This window comes from Vulpes lagopus, chromosome X (genome assembly GCF_018345385.1).
Source record: "Vulpes lagopus strain Blue_001 chromosome X, ASM1834538v1, whole genome shotgun sequence".
NCBI classification, from domain to species: domain Eukaryota; kingdom Metazoa; phylum Chordata; class Mammalia; order Carnivora; family Canidae; genus Vulpes; species Vulpes lagopus.
In genome coordinates, this window is record NC_054848.1 from 77,802,263 (window position 1) to 77,821,730 (window position 19,468).

General features: G+C 40.4%; 1 pseudogene; it reads left to right on the forward strand.

The window, feature by feature from the left end:
• Positions 1-2,296: 2,296 nt before the first annotated feature.
• LOC121482601 lies at positions 2,297-18,467 on the forward strand (annotated as a pseudogene).
• The last annotated feature ends 1,001 nt before the right edge of the window (positions 18,468-19,468 follow it).

Sequence of the window (19,468 nt, forward strand, 5' to 3'; positions counted from 1 at the left end):
TTGTTCCTGCTTGGACTCTTTATTCTTACATTCCTTAAATTCTTTGATATCTCTTCATTTAACTATAAACCAGACTAGTGGGATTAGCCAAACAAGCAACCCTCTTTGGTACGTACCAAGAGCCTTTTTCCCATCCAAAGGAAATCCACTGATATGCCATGGTCCCTTAAATTCCCAGTTATAGAAAGTCTTCTTAAGATCTCTGGTGGAGGGTGATGTCACTCAGGAGAGTAAGGTTGGCAAGCTTAGTTAGTCATTTATCACACTGGAAAACCAACCACTATCATCAGCAGAGAGGACTGGGAGAATGGGAGGTACATAGGAAAGTACCTTTTGATGGGATGGGAGTGGCAGAACTTGGATACATAAAGGCATACTGGGTGTTAGAATGAAGCTGGGTAGAATTGGGTATAGAAAGATGGTGAAGGATGCCTGTGGCTCAGTGGTTTAGTGCCTGCCTTCAGCCCAGGGTGTCATCCTGGGGTCCCGGGATCAAGTCCCACATTGGCTCCCTGCATGGAGCCTGCATATCCCTCTGCCTATGTCTCTGCCTCTCTCTCTCTCTCTCTCTGCATCTCTCATGAATAAATAAATAAAAATCTTAAAAAAAAGAAAGATGGTGGAAGGAGGAATCAACAGGACAGGAAGAAAGAGTTTTTGTTTTTGTTTTGTTATGTTTTGTTTTTTAATGTGTTGTCTACTTCACAATTTGCCAAAGGATATTATTGGCTACTATCCTCAATGAGCTCTCTTCACTCCAACTACTAGCTCCTTAACACCCTAATGTAAGTGAGAGCCCTCATGGTTTGGCCAAAAGGACTCACCCACGAGAGTCCAGTTGCTCAGCTCAGGACTAGGGTCTGAGGGCTTGGTGCTTTGCTAAAGGCTAGACTGGAAGCACCAGGCACCCAACCAGGAAGGTAAGACTGGAGATGGTGGTTTCCTTTGTGTGTGTGTGTGTGTGTGTGTGTGTGTGTGTGTGTTTATTCTGTGTTGATGCCCTCACTAGCCGGTTGAAAGCATATGGTATTGAATATTAGTATTATTAATGTAGGTTGGGCTGTCAGCTGGAAGTGGTGAGGTGGACTGGCAGGGCAAGCTCACAGGCAGAGGGAAGTTTACATGAACTTCATAGTGAAGACGAAGAGAGAATTGGCTGTTTACTTCCTGTCAGAAGAATGGGCTTTTATATGAAAATAAGAGCTGTTACAGAACAACAGAAACTGTAGGATATTTCTCCAGTTTCAAAAATATTGTCCCCTTCCCCTCCTCCCCTGCAGTGCATATGAAACAAACAAAACCTTGGGAGGGAATATTGGTTTGTGCTGAAAGGACTTTTCCTTCCACACCTGGCGTCTCTTGATTCCACAATTTAAACCTCAGTTGCAGAAAGAATTTTTCCGTTTTCCAGGATATGATGGGTGAGATGGCCCACAGGGAAAAAAAAAGAATGCATAAACTTGGCACGAGAGGTGAAGGAGGGACGGCAACTTTAATTGTGCACAGGCTCAGGCTTTAAAAATCCAGTGGATGATGGACCGAAGCTAAGCTGACCAAGAAAGAAGGCTGGAAGGGCCCAAGTTTGTGCCAGGTGCCAGGCACAGAGTTCTCAGTTGCTCTCTCTAGGTCCCTGTCTCCATCTCTGGCTCATTGATTCTTTGTAGCCAACACAGAGCAATGGAGCAACCTCAGGGGAACAGCTGGAGAAAGCTCAGAGAAAGACCAATAGGAGCACAGCTCCACAGCAAATGCTTGCCCATAGCACTCAGCTGACCCGTTAAATGAGCAATTCTGTTAAGTGTGTTAATCAGCAAGGAGCCTATGAGCTGAGTAGAATGCTTTGGGAGATAACTGGAACAGAAACAGGACTCTTCCTCTGCTGCAATTCAGACCTTGTCGGTTTCTGAGTCTCAGTCCGTCTTCTCTATCACTCTTAAAGAGAGGAGCTCCTGGGCCCTGTGACCTTGGAGAACAGATGGTCAGGATCATCTCTGGAGAGCCTCAGGCACGCAGCATGAACAATCACAACCCGTGTTCTATCTTCAAGCCCCCTCTCGGGGTCCCAGAACCCTCCTGTTCACTGTACTATGGTCAGGGCTGGAAAACCCTGAGACTTAGGGATTTCTAACGTGGGAAGGGTGGAAGGAGTTCTCTCTGGGACTGGGACACTCTCATTATGAATACAATTAGGTGACCTGTATTTTTAATACCATTAAGTTCTGGCCTGGGGGGAACCAAATAGGTAAACTGCTGGTTGAGCTAGATACCTATTCAGTGGGTGGAACTAGGGTCCAGGATGGCTAAAAAACTTCGCCTAGTGGTCTTCCACCCCTGCACTATGTTCAGCGCTCACCCCAACCCAATATTCCGGCCTACTCTGGTACGGACACTAGACGGCGCTGCCGGGACGCGCTTTCCTTCTCCCAGGAAAGGTAAGAGGGAAGTGCTTTTTCCCCCCGTCCTCCTCCTCCTCCTCCTCCTCCTCTTCCTCCTCCTTCTCCTTTTTTTTTTTTTTTAAACCAGGGTATGGGGGACTCGGGGTTGGCAGTCTTTCCCAGTCTCCCTCCCCTCCTCGCGCTCCCAAATCCAAAGGGATGTGGAAGAGGAGGAGCAGCAGCAACCCTTTTCTGTGACGTGCCCGAGCTGTTCTCTCGAATCCCCACCTCCTCCCTGGTGCAATCAGTCAGCCCGGAGGCACCAAACTGTTAGCTATGGAGACGCAGCTCTAGGTGATTTCCACTACCTTCCTACCCCCACTCTAGGCATTATTTTGGAGGCAGCAACAGCGGTGGCAGGATGTGAGGCAAGCGTGGAGTGCACTTCCCAGGCGCTGCTCCCTCTTCGGAGCTAAGTGGGACCCAGTAGGCTTTTGCGCACCCGCTGGAGGGGGTTCACGGGAAAGCCTGGAACAGCGAACCGGCGGGGAGAGGCGGGCCGAGTTCGCACCTGAAGCCTACACTACAGTCTGGGTGGTAAGGACTGCTGCACTTTAGAGCGTGCATGCTTTTTGAGGAGAGTGAGAGCTATAGGCTGAGACACCTGCGCCCCTCGGTGTATCATTTGGCCAAGACAAGGTGCAGCTAGAGCACCGCTGCTCCGAAGCAAAGTCGCAAAGGAAGAGGCTGAGAGGCAGGCGACTTCAAAGACTCTGGTCACAGAGCCGAGAGGTGGCACCTGACGTTCTAGCAAAGGGGAAGAGTAATTTAGGAAACCTTTTTAGCTTCTCACTGTCCAACTCCCCTTGAAGTCTACAAAAGCTCTGCTGAACTCTAGAAATCTTCCCTGGGTGAGAAGTTTCCTAGCATCTTCTGGCTAGGACAGGGAGTGGAGAAAACAGGCGGGGCTGCTCTATCCACTCCTCCAGAAGATACCGTTTCCTCCAAGCCGCCTCCAGCTCTGATCGCCTTTGGGTAGCCTCCCTTTTCGCCCAGGAAACTCAAGCCCACGCTCTTTGGAACCCAGCTCTCCGTTTCGCCCTGGACCGTGACTCATTGCTCCAGACATGGAACTGCAGGAGTAAGCCCTGCTGGACGTCGCCCGCTGTTATGCAAGACTCAGACAGGTAATGCCCATTTGCATAACCGGACAGTAGGCTGGTGAGTAGAAAATGTGCTAGGCTCTCAGGTGACAGAAGGGAGCAGGCAAGCTGCAACCAACAGAAACTCTATCTCTCCTTCAGCCCAGGTTCCCGCTCCGGGAAACACTTGCCAGTTTTCTTTCTCTTCCTTCACCTCTCCCAGAAAGTTTAGGGACCAGAACTCTCAAGGCCAGGGGCTCCTTGCCTAGAAGGAGCCTGCTATCCCTGCTAGGTGCAGGTGAGCCGGTGCGTTGCATTTCTGCGGCCACATCTTTGTGGTCTTTGCAGCTGGTGCAGAACTTTGTAGCCTGGAAGATGCTTTTCCACTGGGCTCGTCTCTCCGATTCTGTCCACGTTTCTGCCTGCAGCCAGGAGAGCAACCAGAGCACATTTAGGACTCAAAGCATCTCCTAGGCGAAGCAGGGAGGGGTTCCCCATTGATGAGCTCCAGCTCCTGGGGATTCCCAGCAGGGGACAAGAGAGAGCTCAGGTGATCTGAAAGCAAGGATGCCCGCCTGCCTTGAAAACCAGAAGGGACCCCAGCTCAGACTCTGCGATGCCCTATCTCCTCTGCCCACAGAAATCCCTGCTTCCTTTGAGCCAATTTCTCAGGTTGAGTGATCCTCTCCCAACCATTGCTCAGGGGAGAGGACGACCTGCGCTAAGCAGTGCTTCAGACTTTTTGGGAAGGAACCCCAGAGAGGGAGGAGAGCATGAGGAGGGACGGCCACCCAGTGTGACCTGCCTTGTCGCTCTGAGCCTGAGATTGGAGCAAGGAACTTCATTTGTTACTTGCTGTCAGACGTCTAAGAAAAATGATTTGGCAAAGAAATGGCAAAGGAAGTATGTTATAATAATTCCCTGATCTAGGGATTTCTCCTGGTTCCTGGAGCCACTCCCCTCCCCATCTGTGGGACCCAGGGGCCCAGGAGGGAAACATTAGTAAACAGGTATTTAAGGTTTTCTATACGCCACCCACAAAAGTTGTGGTTGGGCTGAAATGCTGGAAAAGTACCTTTTCGATGAAAGCTACTTTGGGACTTATCACTGGTAGGTTTTGTGTGTGTGTGTGTGTGTGTGGGGGGTCTATTCAGGAATAGTTTACCCTCCGCCAGTATATTCAATCTCACCTTTTGTAGACTACCAAGAAGAAATCCTTCTCTTCCTGGCCAGGGGAGCCAAGTTGTGGATTACTGAACAGGTGGTACAGCTAGGCATCAGACCCCAAATAAGGAAATTGAGAGGAAGAAAAGGACCTGGCTCTGGGGTTTTGCAAATTCAGCAGGCAAGTACTGCCCAGAAAGGCTACCTCAGTTGCAGCACCGCCCCCTCCAGAAGGCAGAAGTTAAGCATCTGGAACAAGTGTGGGGACTGGGGGTGTCTTCCCCATTGACACCCTCCTCAGGCTCTTCCTGAGGAGTTGAAGTGTGGTACCCTTGCAATGCTGCACTACTGGGCTCTTTCCTAATATGGTAGGAGGCACTTAAGCTTCCACAGGTCTTGCACCTCAGAATACAGTTGTTTCGTTTTGTTTTCAGTGCTCCTTACTTATAGAGAGGAATTAGGCAACCACCCTCGGGCCTAGGAAGATTGAAAATCCCACGTATACCTCAGCCAGAGGCTTCAAGGGAAGTTTCTACCTGCACCCATTTCACCCTTTCTACCCCTTGTCCACAGAGTAACCCCCCACTATAGGGCCACTACGCTATTTGACTCTGCAGTGTCTGGACCTGATGCTGCTCACCATGTGAGCTCTCCAGTTTGGGGTCTGCCTTGGGCTAGACAGCCTGCAATTACCGGGTGGTGGAAGCAGATGATTTAAATAGAAAGCATTTATGACGTGTGGGTAAAAGGCTTTGGCACTAAAGGCTCCTGGTTCGCCCACTCTCTCACTCCAGCTGGTTGGAAGGAGGGGCAAGCGGTGACCAAAGCCTGACAGGCCAAGGGCAGGCCTTCAGAGCAGTAGGGCTGGGGATTTAAGCGAGGCTTTGCAGTATGGTCCCTGCTGCCCTTATAGATTTCTGAGTAGTCTTCACTCAGGTTGGCAATGGGCCATTTTCATTTTCTGTGGGACTACCACTGCTGGGACCTCTCTGTGCAGAGGTTAAATGCACAGATAAGGCATGGGGGATATAGGAATTCCCCTGGACTATGGCTTTTACAGGGAAAGTCAGGTCTGAGTCTTGATTTACCCATTCATTTCCTGAGACATGTTTTTTTAATTGAGTAGAACTTTCTTAAGTAATTGGTGATACAGTCCAAACAAGCATATGCCGTTTGCCAGGGTGAAAGGATGGTGTGGCTACCTGGAGAGTAGCACAAATTACCCAACTGGCAAATGTTGCCACAGGTACAAAGCCATTGAAGTTTTGTTTAGTCTTAAGAAGACATGCATTGAAGTGTCCAGCCATTTAAAGGAGATGAATTTTGAAGTGACTCTTCCAGTTCTATTTAAAACAATAAATTTCATATTATCAATCACATTGGGTTGCATAGTTCACTGAAGTGGCTCAGGGCAAAGCATTTGCCATTTGAGAAGGGGGAAAGCATGGGAAAGTGGAATGAATTAAAATATGGTTGAACTGATCAAATGCTTTGGTAAAACAGAATTGTGTGTTTACATCTTTCCCTTAAAGGAAGTCATCACTGTGTGCAGTTTGATGGCCTGAATAGATTCTGTGATGGGTTATTGCAGCATGATGAAACTTAAAGGAGAAAAATACATTTTTTCCCCTGTACTTGGCTATATCTGTAACCATGACAGTACCGATTGCAGCCAGGACTGTTAGAAGAAGAATATACATGTTGCCTTCTTCATTTGAAAAGTACTATAAGCCCTTTGGTGAAAATGTACTACAACCAAGCAGAAGAAACAAACGAAAAATCCCAAGTTTCAACTATTTAGAAAAAAGATATAAAGTAAGAAAAATCACCAAACCTCAGGGTATGGGCTAATGGGGCTTTTTAGGGTTGGTTTCTAGCTGTAGCCAGTAACCCACACTCTTTAATCCCTAAGGTTTATTTCTTGAGCCTATATCAGGAAGCCACGATCAGAGCTAACTTGGTAGATAAAGAGAAATAAATGTTAAATGTGCAACGTGTACTTTAATTATCCTGAGCTAGGACTCGAAAGTAAGCTTCTTAATAAGTTTAGACTTGGACTGTCAGTGCCAAAGGATTTGCTAAAGTAAAATATGCCTGGCCAATATAAGACCTGATGCAGAGAGTACTGCACAGGTCCATTTGACAAAAGCTATCACAAATTCAAACTCTGGGCTGGTTCACTTTGAACTGGTTCCCAATGAGATTGAAGGCATTGGAGTGAGTCCATTGTGGGTCATTTTCTCTTGGGCTTCCCCAGCCACAGACATGGCTCCAAATCTTTGATAAAATAACCTTAACATATATTCTCTGTGCCAAGGACCCAGGCTTTAGGCTTCTTGCTTTATTTTCCTCCTTTAATCTGACCTCTTCACGTAGCAGTACCTTGGCTTCCCTCCTGAGTTCTCAAAGCTTTTTACCTAGCTTGTTTATTCTTCTAGCTGGGTGTTTTATTGGCAAATAAAAAGTATTCAGACACTAATTTAGCACCCCCTTCTCTTCGATATCATTCATCTGTGACTCCCAAATGCTTCATCCATTCCTGCCTCCTGCGTCCTGTCTTTTATTAAATGCCCTGAGTTCTGTCTCTGGAATAGGTTTTCTCCTTTACATTCCTATTGCTACCACTCCCTGTAAAGTCTTCTAGATTCTTTTGTTTCTTATTTTCCTTTCTCTCCTTCCCCTCTCTTCCCTTCCCCTCCATTCTTGACCTGGCCTCTGCTATAAAAGCCTCTTCTCTTCTTGTTTTTAGCTTGCTCTCCAATTCACTATATCCTGCATATTAGGTCTCGTCTTCCTGAAGTCCATTTAGTCCTTGACTTAAGAGTATTGATATCTAGTGAGTGTATATTAAGTGGTGTGGATTGTTACTGAATCTGAAAGAATTTATAACAATTATAATTACTTGATACATTAAGTACCTTCCTGTTCACATGATGATCTAGTTGGACCAGACCACTCATCATTATCCAACATAACTTTTGTTATCCACACTTTCTATCTCTGCTTATGCCATTCTTTTAACTTGGGAGTGTCTTTCTCCTTCTCCCATCTCTACTTCTCTGTCTGTTAAGAACAAATCATATTCAGGAACTAGTTTAAGTGACACCTCTTTCTTTTTTTTTTTTAATTTATGATAGTCACACACACAGAGAGAGAGAGGCAGAGATATAGGCAGAGTGAGAAGCAGCCTCCATGCACCGGGAGCCCGACGTGGGATTCGATCCCGGGTCTCCAGCATCGCGCCCTGGGCCAAAGGCAGGCGCCAAACCGCTGTGCCACCCAGGGATCCCCAAGTGACACCTCTTTCATGCAGCCTTCCCTAATTTATCTTTCATGCTCCATAGCCAAAAGAATTTCCAAGAGTTCCTTCTTGGAACTCTTGACATTTTGTTGATTCTTCTTTTATAGTACTTACCTTATTCTGAAACCATTATTGTTATTTATCACATTATCTCCTCTACTAAAGTTTAAACTTCTTGAAGGCTATATGTTATCTGTCCCTTATTCTGCAAGAGTGCCATGAAAACAAGAGGCATTCATTATATATTTAATTGAACTGCCACTGTGATCTCAGGGTTAGCCTTAACATTTAACTGAAAATCTCTATCTAAATGATAGTTTCAGGATAATAGGTAATTGTCAAATCTATTATCTGTCAATATGGAACAGTCTAATAGGGCAGTTATTTTTTAAGTAATCATGCTTTAGAAGTACTTTGTCCAATAAACATGTGGTTGTATAAATTTAAACTGATCACAATTAAATAAAACTAAAAATTTACTCAGTCTCACTAGCCACACTTCAAGTGCTCAGTAGCCACATGTGGCTAATGATTACCATATTGGAAATTGCAGCTATAGAACATTTCCATTACTGCAGAAAGTTCTGTTAGGGAAGTGACATTATGCAACAATGGTTCTCCATGTTTATTTCCACCTAGAAACACATTCATAAAGACAACTGCTTATAATGGGTTATGCAGAGTTATTCACAGTCTCCAGTGCCATAGTGCTACCACTTTCTTTCCCTCCTGGAACATAAATCAGTTAATAGCATTATAAGAATCACTTTGATTCCATTTGAGGGAGAAATGAGATATTTACACCACACGAAACACCAAAATTGCAGATGAAATTTTAAAGAATAATTTTAAAAACCTTGCTCTTCCAAATACAAATTGTACTAGAAATAACACTAATTAGGTGCACCTGGGTGGCTCAGTCTTAATCATCAGACTTGATTTAGGCTCAGGTCATGATCTCAGGGTCCTGGGATTGAGCATCATGTGGCCTCCCTGCTCAGTGGGGAGACTGCTTCTCTCTCTCTCTCTCTCTCTCTCTCTCTCTCTCTCTCTCTCTCCCCGCCCCGCTCATGCATTGAGCACATGCTCTCTCTCTCTCAATAAATAAATAAAATCTAAAAAAATTAATAATAACACTAATTAAATGCTGTGGTACTTGTATAGAAACAGATCAATGTAACAGAACAGTGTCTATTTTTTTTTTTTTTGTCGAAATACTAGACTATCTCCAAATATACTATGAATTTTAAGATGAAAAGCCATTTCAAACCTATGGACTGGAGGAAAAGATGGCTTTTTTCAATAAATGTTATTTGGGTAGGGCTAGCCATTAAAAGGGAAATTTAATAAACCTACATCTATACTCACTATTTAGGTCAAAATTCCAGCTGGATCAAAGATTTAAATGAAAAGACTATAAAGGTACTAGAAAATATTTTATACTTTAAAATTTGTATATTTAGTTATAATTTAACATATATTTATAATATTTTTACAGTTTTGAGTTTGAGGAGGATTTCCTAATCATTTTATGAAGACTGAAGATGTAAAGAAAAAGAGTAATGAATTTTACCTTCAAAAAACCTGTCTGGCAAAAAAAATACAAACTAGGAAAAAAAATCTGTGACCTATAACAAAGGGTAAATATTGTTAATATATAAACAAGTCCTACACAGAAATTAAAAAATAAATGTCCTAATAGCAAAATGATGAAAAGTTATGAACAAAATACTCATAAAAAAGGAATACTGATAGACAAACTCACTTTGCAAATAAACTAATAGGTTTTTACCTATCAGATTATAGAAGGTTAACAAAACGTGGTGTTGGCAAGGCTGTGGGGATAAATGATTTAATGCACTATGTAAATTGGTACATTTCCAGAGGTTTATTTGGCAATCTATTTAAAAATGTACAGTGTACATACCTTCTATGATCTAGCAATTTCACTAGAATTTAAGAAGATAAATGAAAGTGTTAGAAGATATATACCTAAGAGTGTTAACATTTTGTTTATAGTAAAAAAAAAAAGTACTGGAAACAACCTGTCTCTAATAGTAGGTTAACTAGGTAAATTGAGATGTGTCAGTTTAGCCATTTACTACATACACATTAAAGATAATGTAAATATACATTTATTGATATGAATGTATCCATATATATAATTTAATAGAAAAGATAGGTTGCAAAGCAGCATAATTCAATTTCTATATACATCTATGTATTCCTGTACATGTACCTGTGCATATAGGCATATGAAATATATAGAAAATTTTTCACAAAAATGCTAATTATAGGTGGAGGGATTTGGGGTTTTCTTTTTAAAAACGTGCCTTTTGATCATTTGTATTTCCAATGAGAATGATTAAAGCATATATGATGTAATGCATTTAAAATGCTTATCTCAGTACACAGTACTCAAATAATGCATGGTGGTAGTTATTTTTATGCTTGTATCATTTACAAGAGAAGCTCGTCAAATGCAAATTTCAGAAGGATTCAAGTGTTAAATGTAAAAAAAAGGAAAATATATAATAACTAAAGTAAAAGTGACTTGGGAGGACTTTCCAATAATGAAAGAATAAGAAAAACCAATAGATCATTTACTTAACATTGAAAATGTATATATGTAAAATACATAACAACATAAAGGTAATGGAGACAAATGCAGTATGTGATAGATTAAGGCCTACATTTACTTCAAAATACAATTTTCCATCAGTTAACCTCCAAATAATAAAAGGTTATTTGAATTCTTATTTTTTTATATTACAAATATATGCATGCCTATATAAAATTATTGTAGTATTTCACATCCCAATGCTAATAAACACCTACGATATTTCTGGTGTTATGGCTTGGAGGGGAAAGGATCATACATTGTAATGTCCTGATTTACTTAGACGAGGAGAAAAAGCTCATAAGGTGGCAGCAGGTGTCGAATATCCTAAAATGGATTTACCCTGGTTCCTAGTTCCCTATAAATTTATACCTGCCAGTGCCACTGCCTGTACAGGGAACAGTCCTGCTGGATCCAAAAATATAGCTGATTTTTCCCCCTGCAACATTAGCTTTTTTACCCTCAGAGTTTATGTCACCATTCTGGGGGGAAAAAGAAAGAAAACTTGTATAAATAATCTGTGAACTTCCATTTAAGAGGACGTTTGTTTATTATTTTTACTAATCATCAAAACTTTATAAGAACATGAATGTCCAAAAAATACCAAAATTATATCACTGATTCTTTAAAATGGTAGATTATGGATGAATTATAAATGTAGTTTCCTCTGTTTTTTACAATTTCTATAATGAGGTCGTATTCCTTTTTTTCTGTTTAAATTTTTATTTAAATTCTCGTTAGTTAACATACAGGACAATATTGGTTTCAGGAATACAATCCAGCGATGCATCACTTAGATACAGTACTCAGTGCTCATCATAACAAGTACCCTCCTGAGGTGCCTGGGTGGCTCAGTCGGTTAAGCATCTGCCTTCTGCTCAGGTCATGATCTCAGAGTCCTGGGATCTAGCCCCAAGTCTGGCCACCTGCTCAGTGGGGAGTCTGCTTCTCCCTCTTCCACTTCCTCTCCCCCTCTCCCTGCTCGTTCTTTCTCTCTCTCAAGTAAATAAATAAAAAAATATTTTTAAGTCCCCTCCTTAATACCCATCATCTATCTAGCCCATCCTCTACCTGCCCCCCTCCATCAATCCTGTTTGTTCTCTAAGAGTCCCTTGTGGTTTGTTTCCCTTTCTCTTTTTTTTCCTCCTCTCATATGTTCATGTTTTCCTTCTTAAATTCCACATATGAGTGGAATTATATGGTATTTGTCTTTCTCTGACTGATTTTGCTTAGCATACTACATTCTAGTTCCATCCATGTTGTTGCAAATGGCAAGATTTCAGTTTTCTTAATGGCTGAGTAATATTCAATTGTGTATATATGCTATTTCTTTTTTATTCATCAGTCAGTGGACATTTAGGCTCTTTTTATAGTTTGGCTATTTTTTGTATATTTTTTATTGGAGTTCGATTTGCCAATTGGCTATTGTTGATAATGCTGCTATAAACATTGGCATGGATGTACCCCTTTGAATCTGTATTTTTGTATCCTTTGAGTAAATACTTAGTAGTGCTATTGCTGGATCATAGTATAGATCTATTTTTACCATTCTGAGGAACCTCCACACTGTTTTTCAGAGTGGCTATACTAGTTTGCATTCCTACCAACAGTGTAAGAGGGTTCCCCTTTCTCAGCATCCTTGCCAACACCTGTTGTTTCTGTGTTGTTAATTTTATTCAGTGTGACAGGTGTAAGATGGTATCTCATTGTGGTTTTGATTTGTATTTCCCTGATGATGAGAGATGTTGAGCATCTTTTCATGTTGTCTGTTAGCAATCTGGATGTCTTCTTCAGAAAAATGTCTATTCATGTCCTCTGCCCATTTCTTAACTGGATTATTTGGTTTTAGGGTATTGGGTTTGGTAAGTTCTTTTAGATTTTATCAGTTATGTCATTTACAAATATCTTCTTCCATTCCATAGGCTGCCTATTAGTTCTGTTGGTTATTTCCTTCACTATGCAGAAGCTTTTTATCTTGATGAAGACTCAATAGTTCAATTTCTGCGTTTGTTTCCCTTGCTTCAGGAGACATAAGCAAGTGAGAAGTTGCTATGGCCAAGGTCAAAGAAGTTTCTGTCTGTGTTCTCTAGGATTTTGATGGTTTCTATTCAATTAGGTTTTTAATTATTTTGAATATATTTTTGCATCTGGTGTAAGAAAGTGGTCCAGTTTCATTCTTTTGCATGTGGCTGTCCAGTTTTCCCAACACCATTTGTTAGACTTTTTTCCATAGGATATTCTTTCCTGCTTTGTTGAAGATTTGTTTACCATAGAGTTGTGGATCCATTTCTGGGTTTTCTGTTCTGTTCCATTGATCTGTGTGTGTGTTTTTGTACCAGTAGCAGACTGTCTTGATGACTACAGCTTTGTAATAGAGCTTAAAGCTTGGAATCATGATGCGTCCAGCTTTGCTTTTTCAGGATTGCTTTGGCTATTTGGAGTCTATGTGGTTCCATACAAATTTTAGGATTGTCTCTTCTAGTATTGTGAAAAATGCTGGTGGTATTTTGATAGGGATTCCATTAAATGTGTAGATTTCTCTGGGTGGTATAGACATTTCAATAATGTTTGCTCTTCCAATCCATAAGCAGGGAATGTCTTTCCATTTCTTTCTGTCATCTTCAATTTTTTTTTCACCAGTGTTTTATAGATTCCAGAGTATGGATTTTTACCCTTTTGGTTAGGTTCATTACTAGGTTTTTATATTTTTTGGTGCAATTATAAATGGGATTGATTCCTTGATTTCTTTTTCTACTGCTTCATTATTGGTCTATAGAAATGAAACAGATTTCTGTATATTGATTTTATATCCTGCATCTTAGCGGAATTAGTGTATTAGTTCTGGTAATTTTTTGGTGGAGTTTTTCAGGTTTCCTATATAGAGTATAATGTCATTTGCAGATACTGAAATTTGACTTCTTCCTTGCCAATGGATATACTTTATTTATTTTTTTGCTGATTGCTGAGGCTAAGACTTCCAGTACTATGTTAAATAGTAATGGTAAGAGCAGATGTCCCTATCTTGTTCCTGACTGTAGAGGAAAAAATCTGTTTTTCCATATTGAGGGTGATTTTAGCTGTGGGTCTTTTACATATGGTAAGGGAATGTTCAGAACTGACAGTGGGCTCTTCTGGTTCTTGAATCAAACGCATTAATAAAGCCACACCCTCAACTGGGTAAAGAGCCAAAGCAGTACCCAGATGACCCTGGACAAAATATCTGCCTTCAGCTTTTTAGGATACAAAAAGTCTGTTTCCTTGAGGTCTAATCCTGATTTTTTATTTAATACCCTTTTTAATATAATATAAATATATATAAATAATAAATATATACATAATATAAGCAATATAAACATTTAATACCATGTTTAATGGTTTGTTTCTCTTTTGACCTTTTAATACTTATTAGAAAGACTAATTTTTAAACTTGTTAAAAATATTAATGTGATAAACATCTAAAATTAGATAGAGTAGTATAATGAACTCCATGTATCTATGACACAGCTTCAACAATTATTTAATGGATTGTTTTTATACTCAGTTTGAACCAAGGACTGTGGCCAAAATCCTCCCATATATCTATTGAAAAATCTCATATGTATTTATTTGTATATAGCTATTGAAATGGTTGTTCTGGGATAAGACCCCAGCCCATCTAGCTCCAGAACCCATGCATTTAAATATGACACAAAATTGTATGTACATATATATGCTAAAGTAATTCAGTTATTTTTTCCCTGAATGCTGGTATAAGAGGACATTTTTAGTTCTTTTACGTAGCTTTCAAATTTTCCACATTAGGGTATGTTCCTTATATAATCATAAAACTACATGATATTAAAAATTGAGTTAAAGCCTCATTGTGCCATAGACATAACCCTTTCAACTCTTACATTTTGTCTTTTTGAAAAAGTGATCTGAGGCATTAGTACTATGGTACATATTATTATTATTTTTTTAAAATACTAGACACATTTTTATTTAAGTTTTAGCAATAAAGACAACATTTCCAGCTCTTTAAAAAAATTCCAGCTATTCTTGAAAAGTCTGTCTGGTGATGTAGGTTCGAGAAAGGATTCAATCAATAGACTAAATGTACAAACGAACAATGGCCAGACCATATGTGAAAATAAAACTGACTCACAGCCTGCAGCAATCAGCCCAGAAAGCCAGCCCTGCTATGAATCAGACTTCTAGGAAGTCAGACTACTATCTCTAGTAGCAGTATAGGAAAACAAACAGTAATTCTGTACCAATCAGTCCCAAATGGCACTATGGTACATATTAACCAAAAGCCCAATTATTATTTTTTTAAATTAATTTTTATTGGTGTTCAATTTACCAACATACAGAAAAACACCCAGTGCTCATCCCGTCAAGTGTCCGCCTCAGTGCCCGTCACCCATTCCCCTCCAACACCCGCCCTCCTCCCCTTCCACCACCCCTAGTTCGTTTCCCCGAGTTAGGAGTCTTTATGTTCTGTCTCCCTTCCTGATATTTCCCAACATTTCTTTTCCCTTCCTTTATATTCCCTTTCACTATTATTAATATTCCCCAAATGAATGAGAACATACACTGTTTGTCCTTCTCCGATTGACTCACTTCACTCAGCATAATACCCTCCAGTTCCATCCACGTTGAAGCAGATGGTGGGTATTTGTCGTTTCTAATGGGTCACAAGGCTTCTCACTAGGCTCAACATGGAAATAACTGTACATTTTAGGTTCTAAAGGAAAAGGCTCAGGGGTGTTCCCATTACTCCTTTCAGTTGCAAAATAGAGTTATCTTTATATCAATAGACTACAAGTAGTCAAGGCTTCTCACTAGGCTCAACATGGAAATAACTGTACATTTTAGGTTCTAAAGGAAAAGGCTCAGGGGTGTTCCCATTACTCCTTTCAGTTGCAAAATAGAGTTATCTTTATATCAATAGACTACAAGTAGCCCAATTATTATTTGGAAATTAATAATTTCCAGTAGTCCAATAGACTACTTGTAGTCTATTGATATAAAGATAACTCTATTTTGCAACTGAAAGGAGTAATGGGAACACCCCTGAGCCTTTTCCTTTAGAACCTAAAATGTACAGTTATTTCCATGTTGAGCCTAGTGAGAAGCCTTGTGACCCATTTGTGATATTGCTTCCTTTCTTATCCAGCCTAAACCTTGTTGTATGTTCCTCTTGCTAATATCCTCATCTAATTCTAGACACATCTTGTCACTAAACCTGCCCAGAAAACCCCTCATTCTTTGATCAATCTAACCACACTTTCTATGCTCCAACTGAACTCTTAGTGGAAATCATACCTTTGTTAGGACCAGTGCCACAACCAGTGCATGGTCTAAAGCCTAATCTGGGGTCTTCAGAGCTGCTAGGAAGACTTTTTATGTATACCTATTCAGCTTTATCTCCCATCAGTTTTCCATGGTAGCTATTCTAAATATTCACTACTCATCTCAAGCAATATTTCCCCATTCAAGAAGATTCTCTCACCTTTTACTTCACTGTTAGACTTGACTTTCCAGCTTTATCCTGGTGTGTGTGTGTGTGTGTGTGTGTGTGCGTGCGTGCAAGCATGCACACTTTTCTCTTTCCCTCCCTTCCCAAACTCATATAATTCTTAGTGTTTTGTTCAAAATCAATAATTCCACTGGATTCTGTGTTTAGGAATTTCATGTCCTTCATTATCCTCATAGGCAGATAAAATAATATAAGACAGTAAGAAGGACTCTTTCCCTCATTTTAACCAAGGAGAAAGATGAATATAGATATAAATGGGTCAAAGGTTTGGTAGAAAGAAGTTGAGAGAGCTTTCATCTAACTTCTGTTTTTTAATATGTTAACTTTTGTTCCATTGTCTGTCCTTTTATTCCCAATTGAATCCTTCGGGAAACTCAGCCCTGAATCAACTTAACTGTCTATTGCCTCCATTCTTATACCTGAGCACAGTTAGAAAAAAAAATTACACCGCTGTGTAGATTGGTATCACTTATAAATTCATGACCTCTTACCTCATTTGAACACTCAATGTTACCTACATATTCTGTGTTCACTCATGACCTCTTTCCCTCAAGCTCCAAATTGGCTATTTCAAACTTCCTTTTCAACTACCTCCCCACTCACTCAACAGATAACACTATCTGCTACTTCACATGGAAAACAGAAGTCAAATGAAAGATCCCTCAAGCAAAAAGGAGACAATTATTAACTCCAAGGAAACTATAAAGTTGTACAAGAAAGGAGATTAAATTATAATATACTATTTAGTTTGGAAGTAAATATTCCTAATATTGTAAAACTGTGGTATAGCTTATATTTGAAGAATTAAGAGAAGGTAACTAGTCATTATCTTCCATATTAGGAACTCAATAAATAGTGTATAATATTGGCTAACTAAGAAGTAAAACTATGACATATTATTTGTAAACATGGAAATGAATAGGGGCACCTGGGTGGGTCAGTCGGTTAAGCATCCAACTTTTGATTTCGGCTCAGGTCTTGATCTCAGGGTCATAAGATAGAGCCCTGTGTGGGACTCCAAGCTCAGTAAGGAGTCTGCTTGAGATTTTTCTCCCTCAACCCTGCCCCCCCATTCTCTCTCTCCCTCTCCCTCTTTCTCTCTTTCTGTCTCTCTCCAAAAAAAAAAGATGAATAGGTAAATCTTTAAAAAAATACACATGCTAAATAACAAGAAACAGCTTAAAAAGTTTAGAGTTGTCTTTAAGAAGGACTCCGGAGGAGGGAGCAGAGGACTGCTGTTTTATGTTAATAAGTCTTTTAGTATTAGGGACAGCCCCAGTGGCTCAGCGGTTTAGCACAGCCTTCAGCTCAGGGCCTGATCCTGGAGACCCAGGATCGAGTCCCATGTCAGGCTCCCTGCATGAAGCCTGCTTCTCTCTCTGCCTGTGTCTCTGCCTGTGTGTGTGTGTGTGTGTGCGCGCGCACGCATCATGAATAAATAAATAAAATCTTAAAAAATAAGTCTTTCAATATTATATAACTATTACTTTGAAAAAATAATTTTCAAAAAGTTACAGTGAACTCTTTTGCATGGCATTTTGGAGGCAGAAGGCTGGCTGCTTTAGGGTGAAGATAAACATCTCTTTCCCAGCTACTGGCTGCCAGAAACTCATTGAAGAGGACAATGAGTACAAACTTCATACCTTTTATGAGAAATGTAGAAGCACAGAAGTTTCTGATGATGCTCTGGGTGAAGAATGGAAGGGTTACATGGTCTGAATCAGTGTTGGCAACAACAAATAAGGCTTCCTTATGAAATAGGGTGTCTTGTTCCATGGCTGTATCCACCTGCTGCTGAGTAAGGGGCATTCGTGTTATAGACCAAGGAGGACTGGAGAAAGAAAGCAAAAATCTGTTCAAGGTTGCATTGTGGGTGCCAATCTCAGCGTTCTCAACTTGGTCATTGTAAAAAAAGGGGGCCAAAGATTATTCCTGAACTCATTGATGCTGCTGTGCCTCGTTGCCTAGGCCTAAAAGACCTAGCAGAATCCACAAACTTTTTCAGTCTCTCTAAAAATGATGTCCTCCAGTATTTGTTAGAAGGCCCCTAAACAAAGAAGGTAAGAAACCTAGAATTGAAGCACCCAAGATTCTGCATCTTGTTATTCCACATGTCCTCCAACACAAATATCAGTGCATTGCTCTGAAGAAACAGCATACTAAGAAAAATAATGATGAAGCTGCAGAATATACTGAACTTTGGGCTAAGAGAATAAAGGAGGTCAAAGAAAAATGCCAGGACCAGATTGCCAAGAGATGGAGGATGTCTTTTCTGAGAGCCTCTCCCTCTAAGTCCAAGTCCAGTAAAAAAAATGAGATTTTTCTAAGATTAACCAATACATAATATCAGATATCAGTAAAAAATGGTTAGGATACAGAGAAGTGAGGAGGGTATGATTCATTGTAATGGGTTTGCAGTGAGTCTATCAACTTTCACTTAGAAAAATTTCCACTACCTTTTAGTTATGGCTGAATCTCACCTACTTTATGATTTTCCTCTGATAGAAAACTTGGCAGAAACTGTTTTCTAAAAAGAACTGGCTCCTTTAAATAGATCACAGTGGGTGTACAGAGCGGTTTCAGAACCTTGGATAGGAAATGTCACTACACAGCTTCTTTGGCCACCAAAAGCCCATGGATGGAGACAGTTTTCCAGTTAGGCTGTTTTTCAACATTTGGGTCAGGAACCACAGAGACTTTCCTCTGGGGTCTGGTATTCTCTTCCTGGGCCTTATATTTGTTACTTTATACTTTTAGCAAATACTGCCAAAATAGGAGACCCTTTTGTTATCTGGTTCACACAGGACCAAACTAAAAAAAAAAAAAAAAAGATAGCTATTGAGCATTTAAGATGTGTCAGACACTGACACTTATAGAGGAAGACTGTGAGAGAAGTGTATATTCACAGGGAAAATATAGGAATTTAATAAAGGAGTTACCCAAGGCAATGAAAAGTACTATATTGGGATTCATAACCTCAGCTCCCTGTGACTCTCTCTCTCCCATACTCTGTGACCTTGAGCATGTCACTTCCCCTAAATTTCCTCTTCTATACAATGAAAGGATTGGACTAAATAATTCTCAAACTTTAGGATGCATTGAAATTACCTGGGGTGCTTGTTACAAAGGCAGCTTCTTGTGGCCTCACCCCCAAAAGTTATTGAATTAACTGGAAGTTAAGTGGGTGGGGGGAGCAGAAATAGATTTTTTAATAAGCTCTTTTTGTGGGAACCACTGTTAAATTAATGAATCCTGGGCTCCATGCTATTTTCCAGCTCTAACATTTTATGACCTAGTATCCAGGTGGCACTGATAAGGATGTGATTGAAAGGGGAAGCAAAGGTT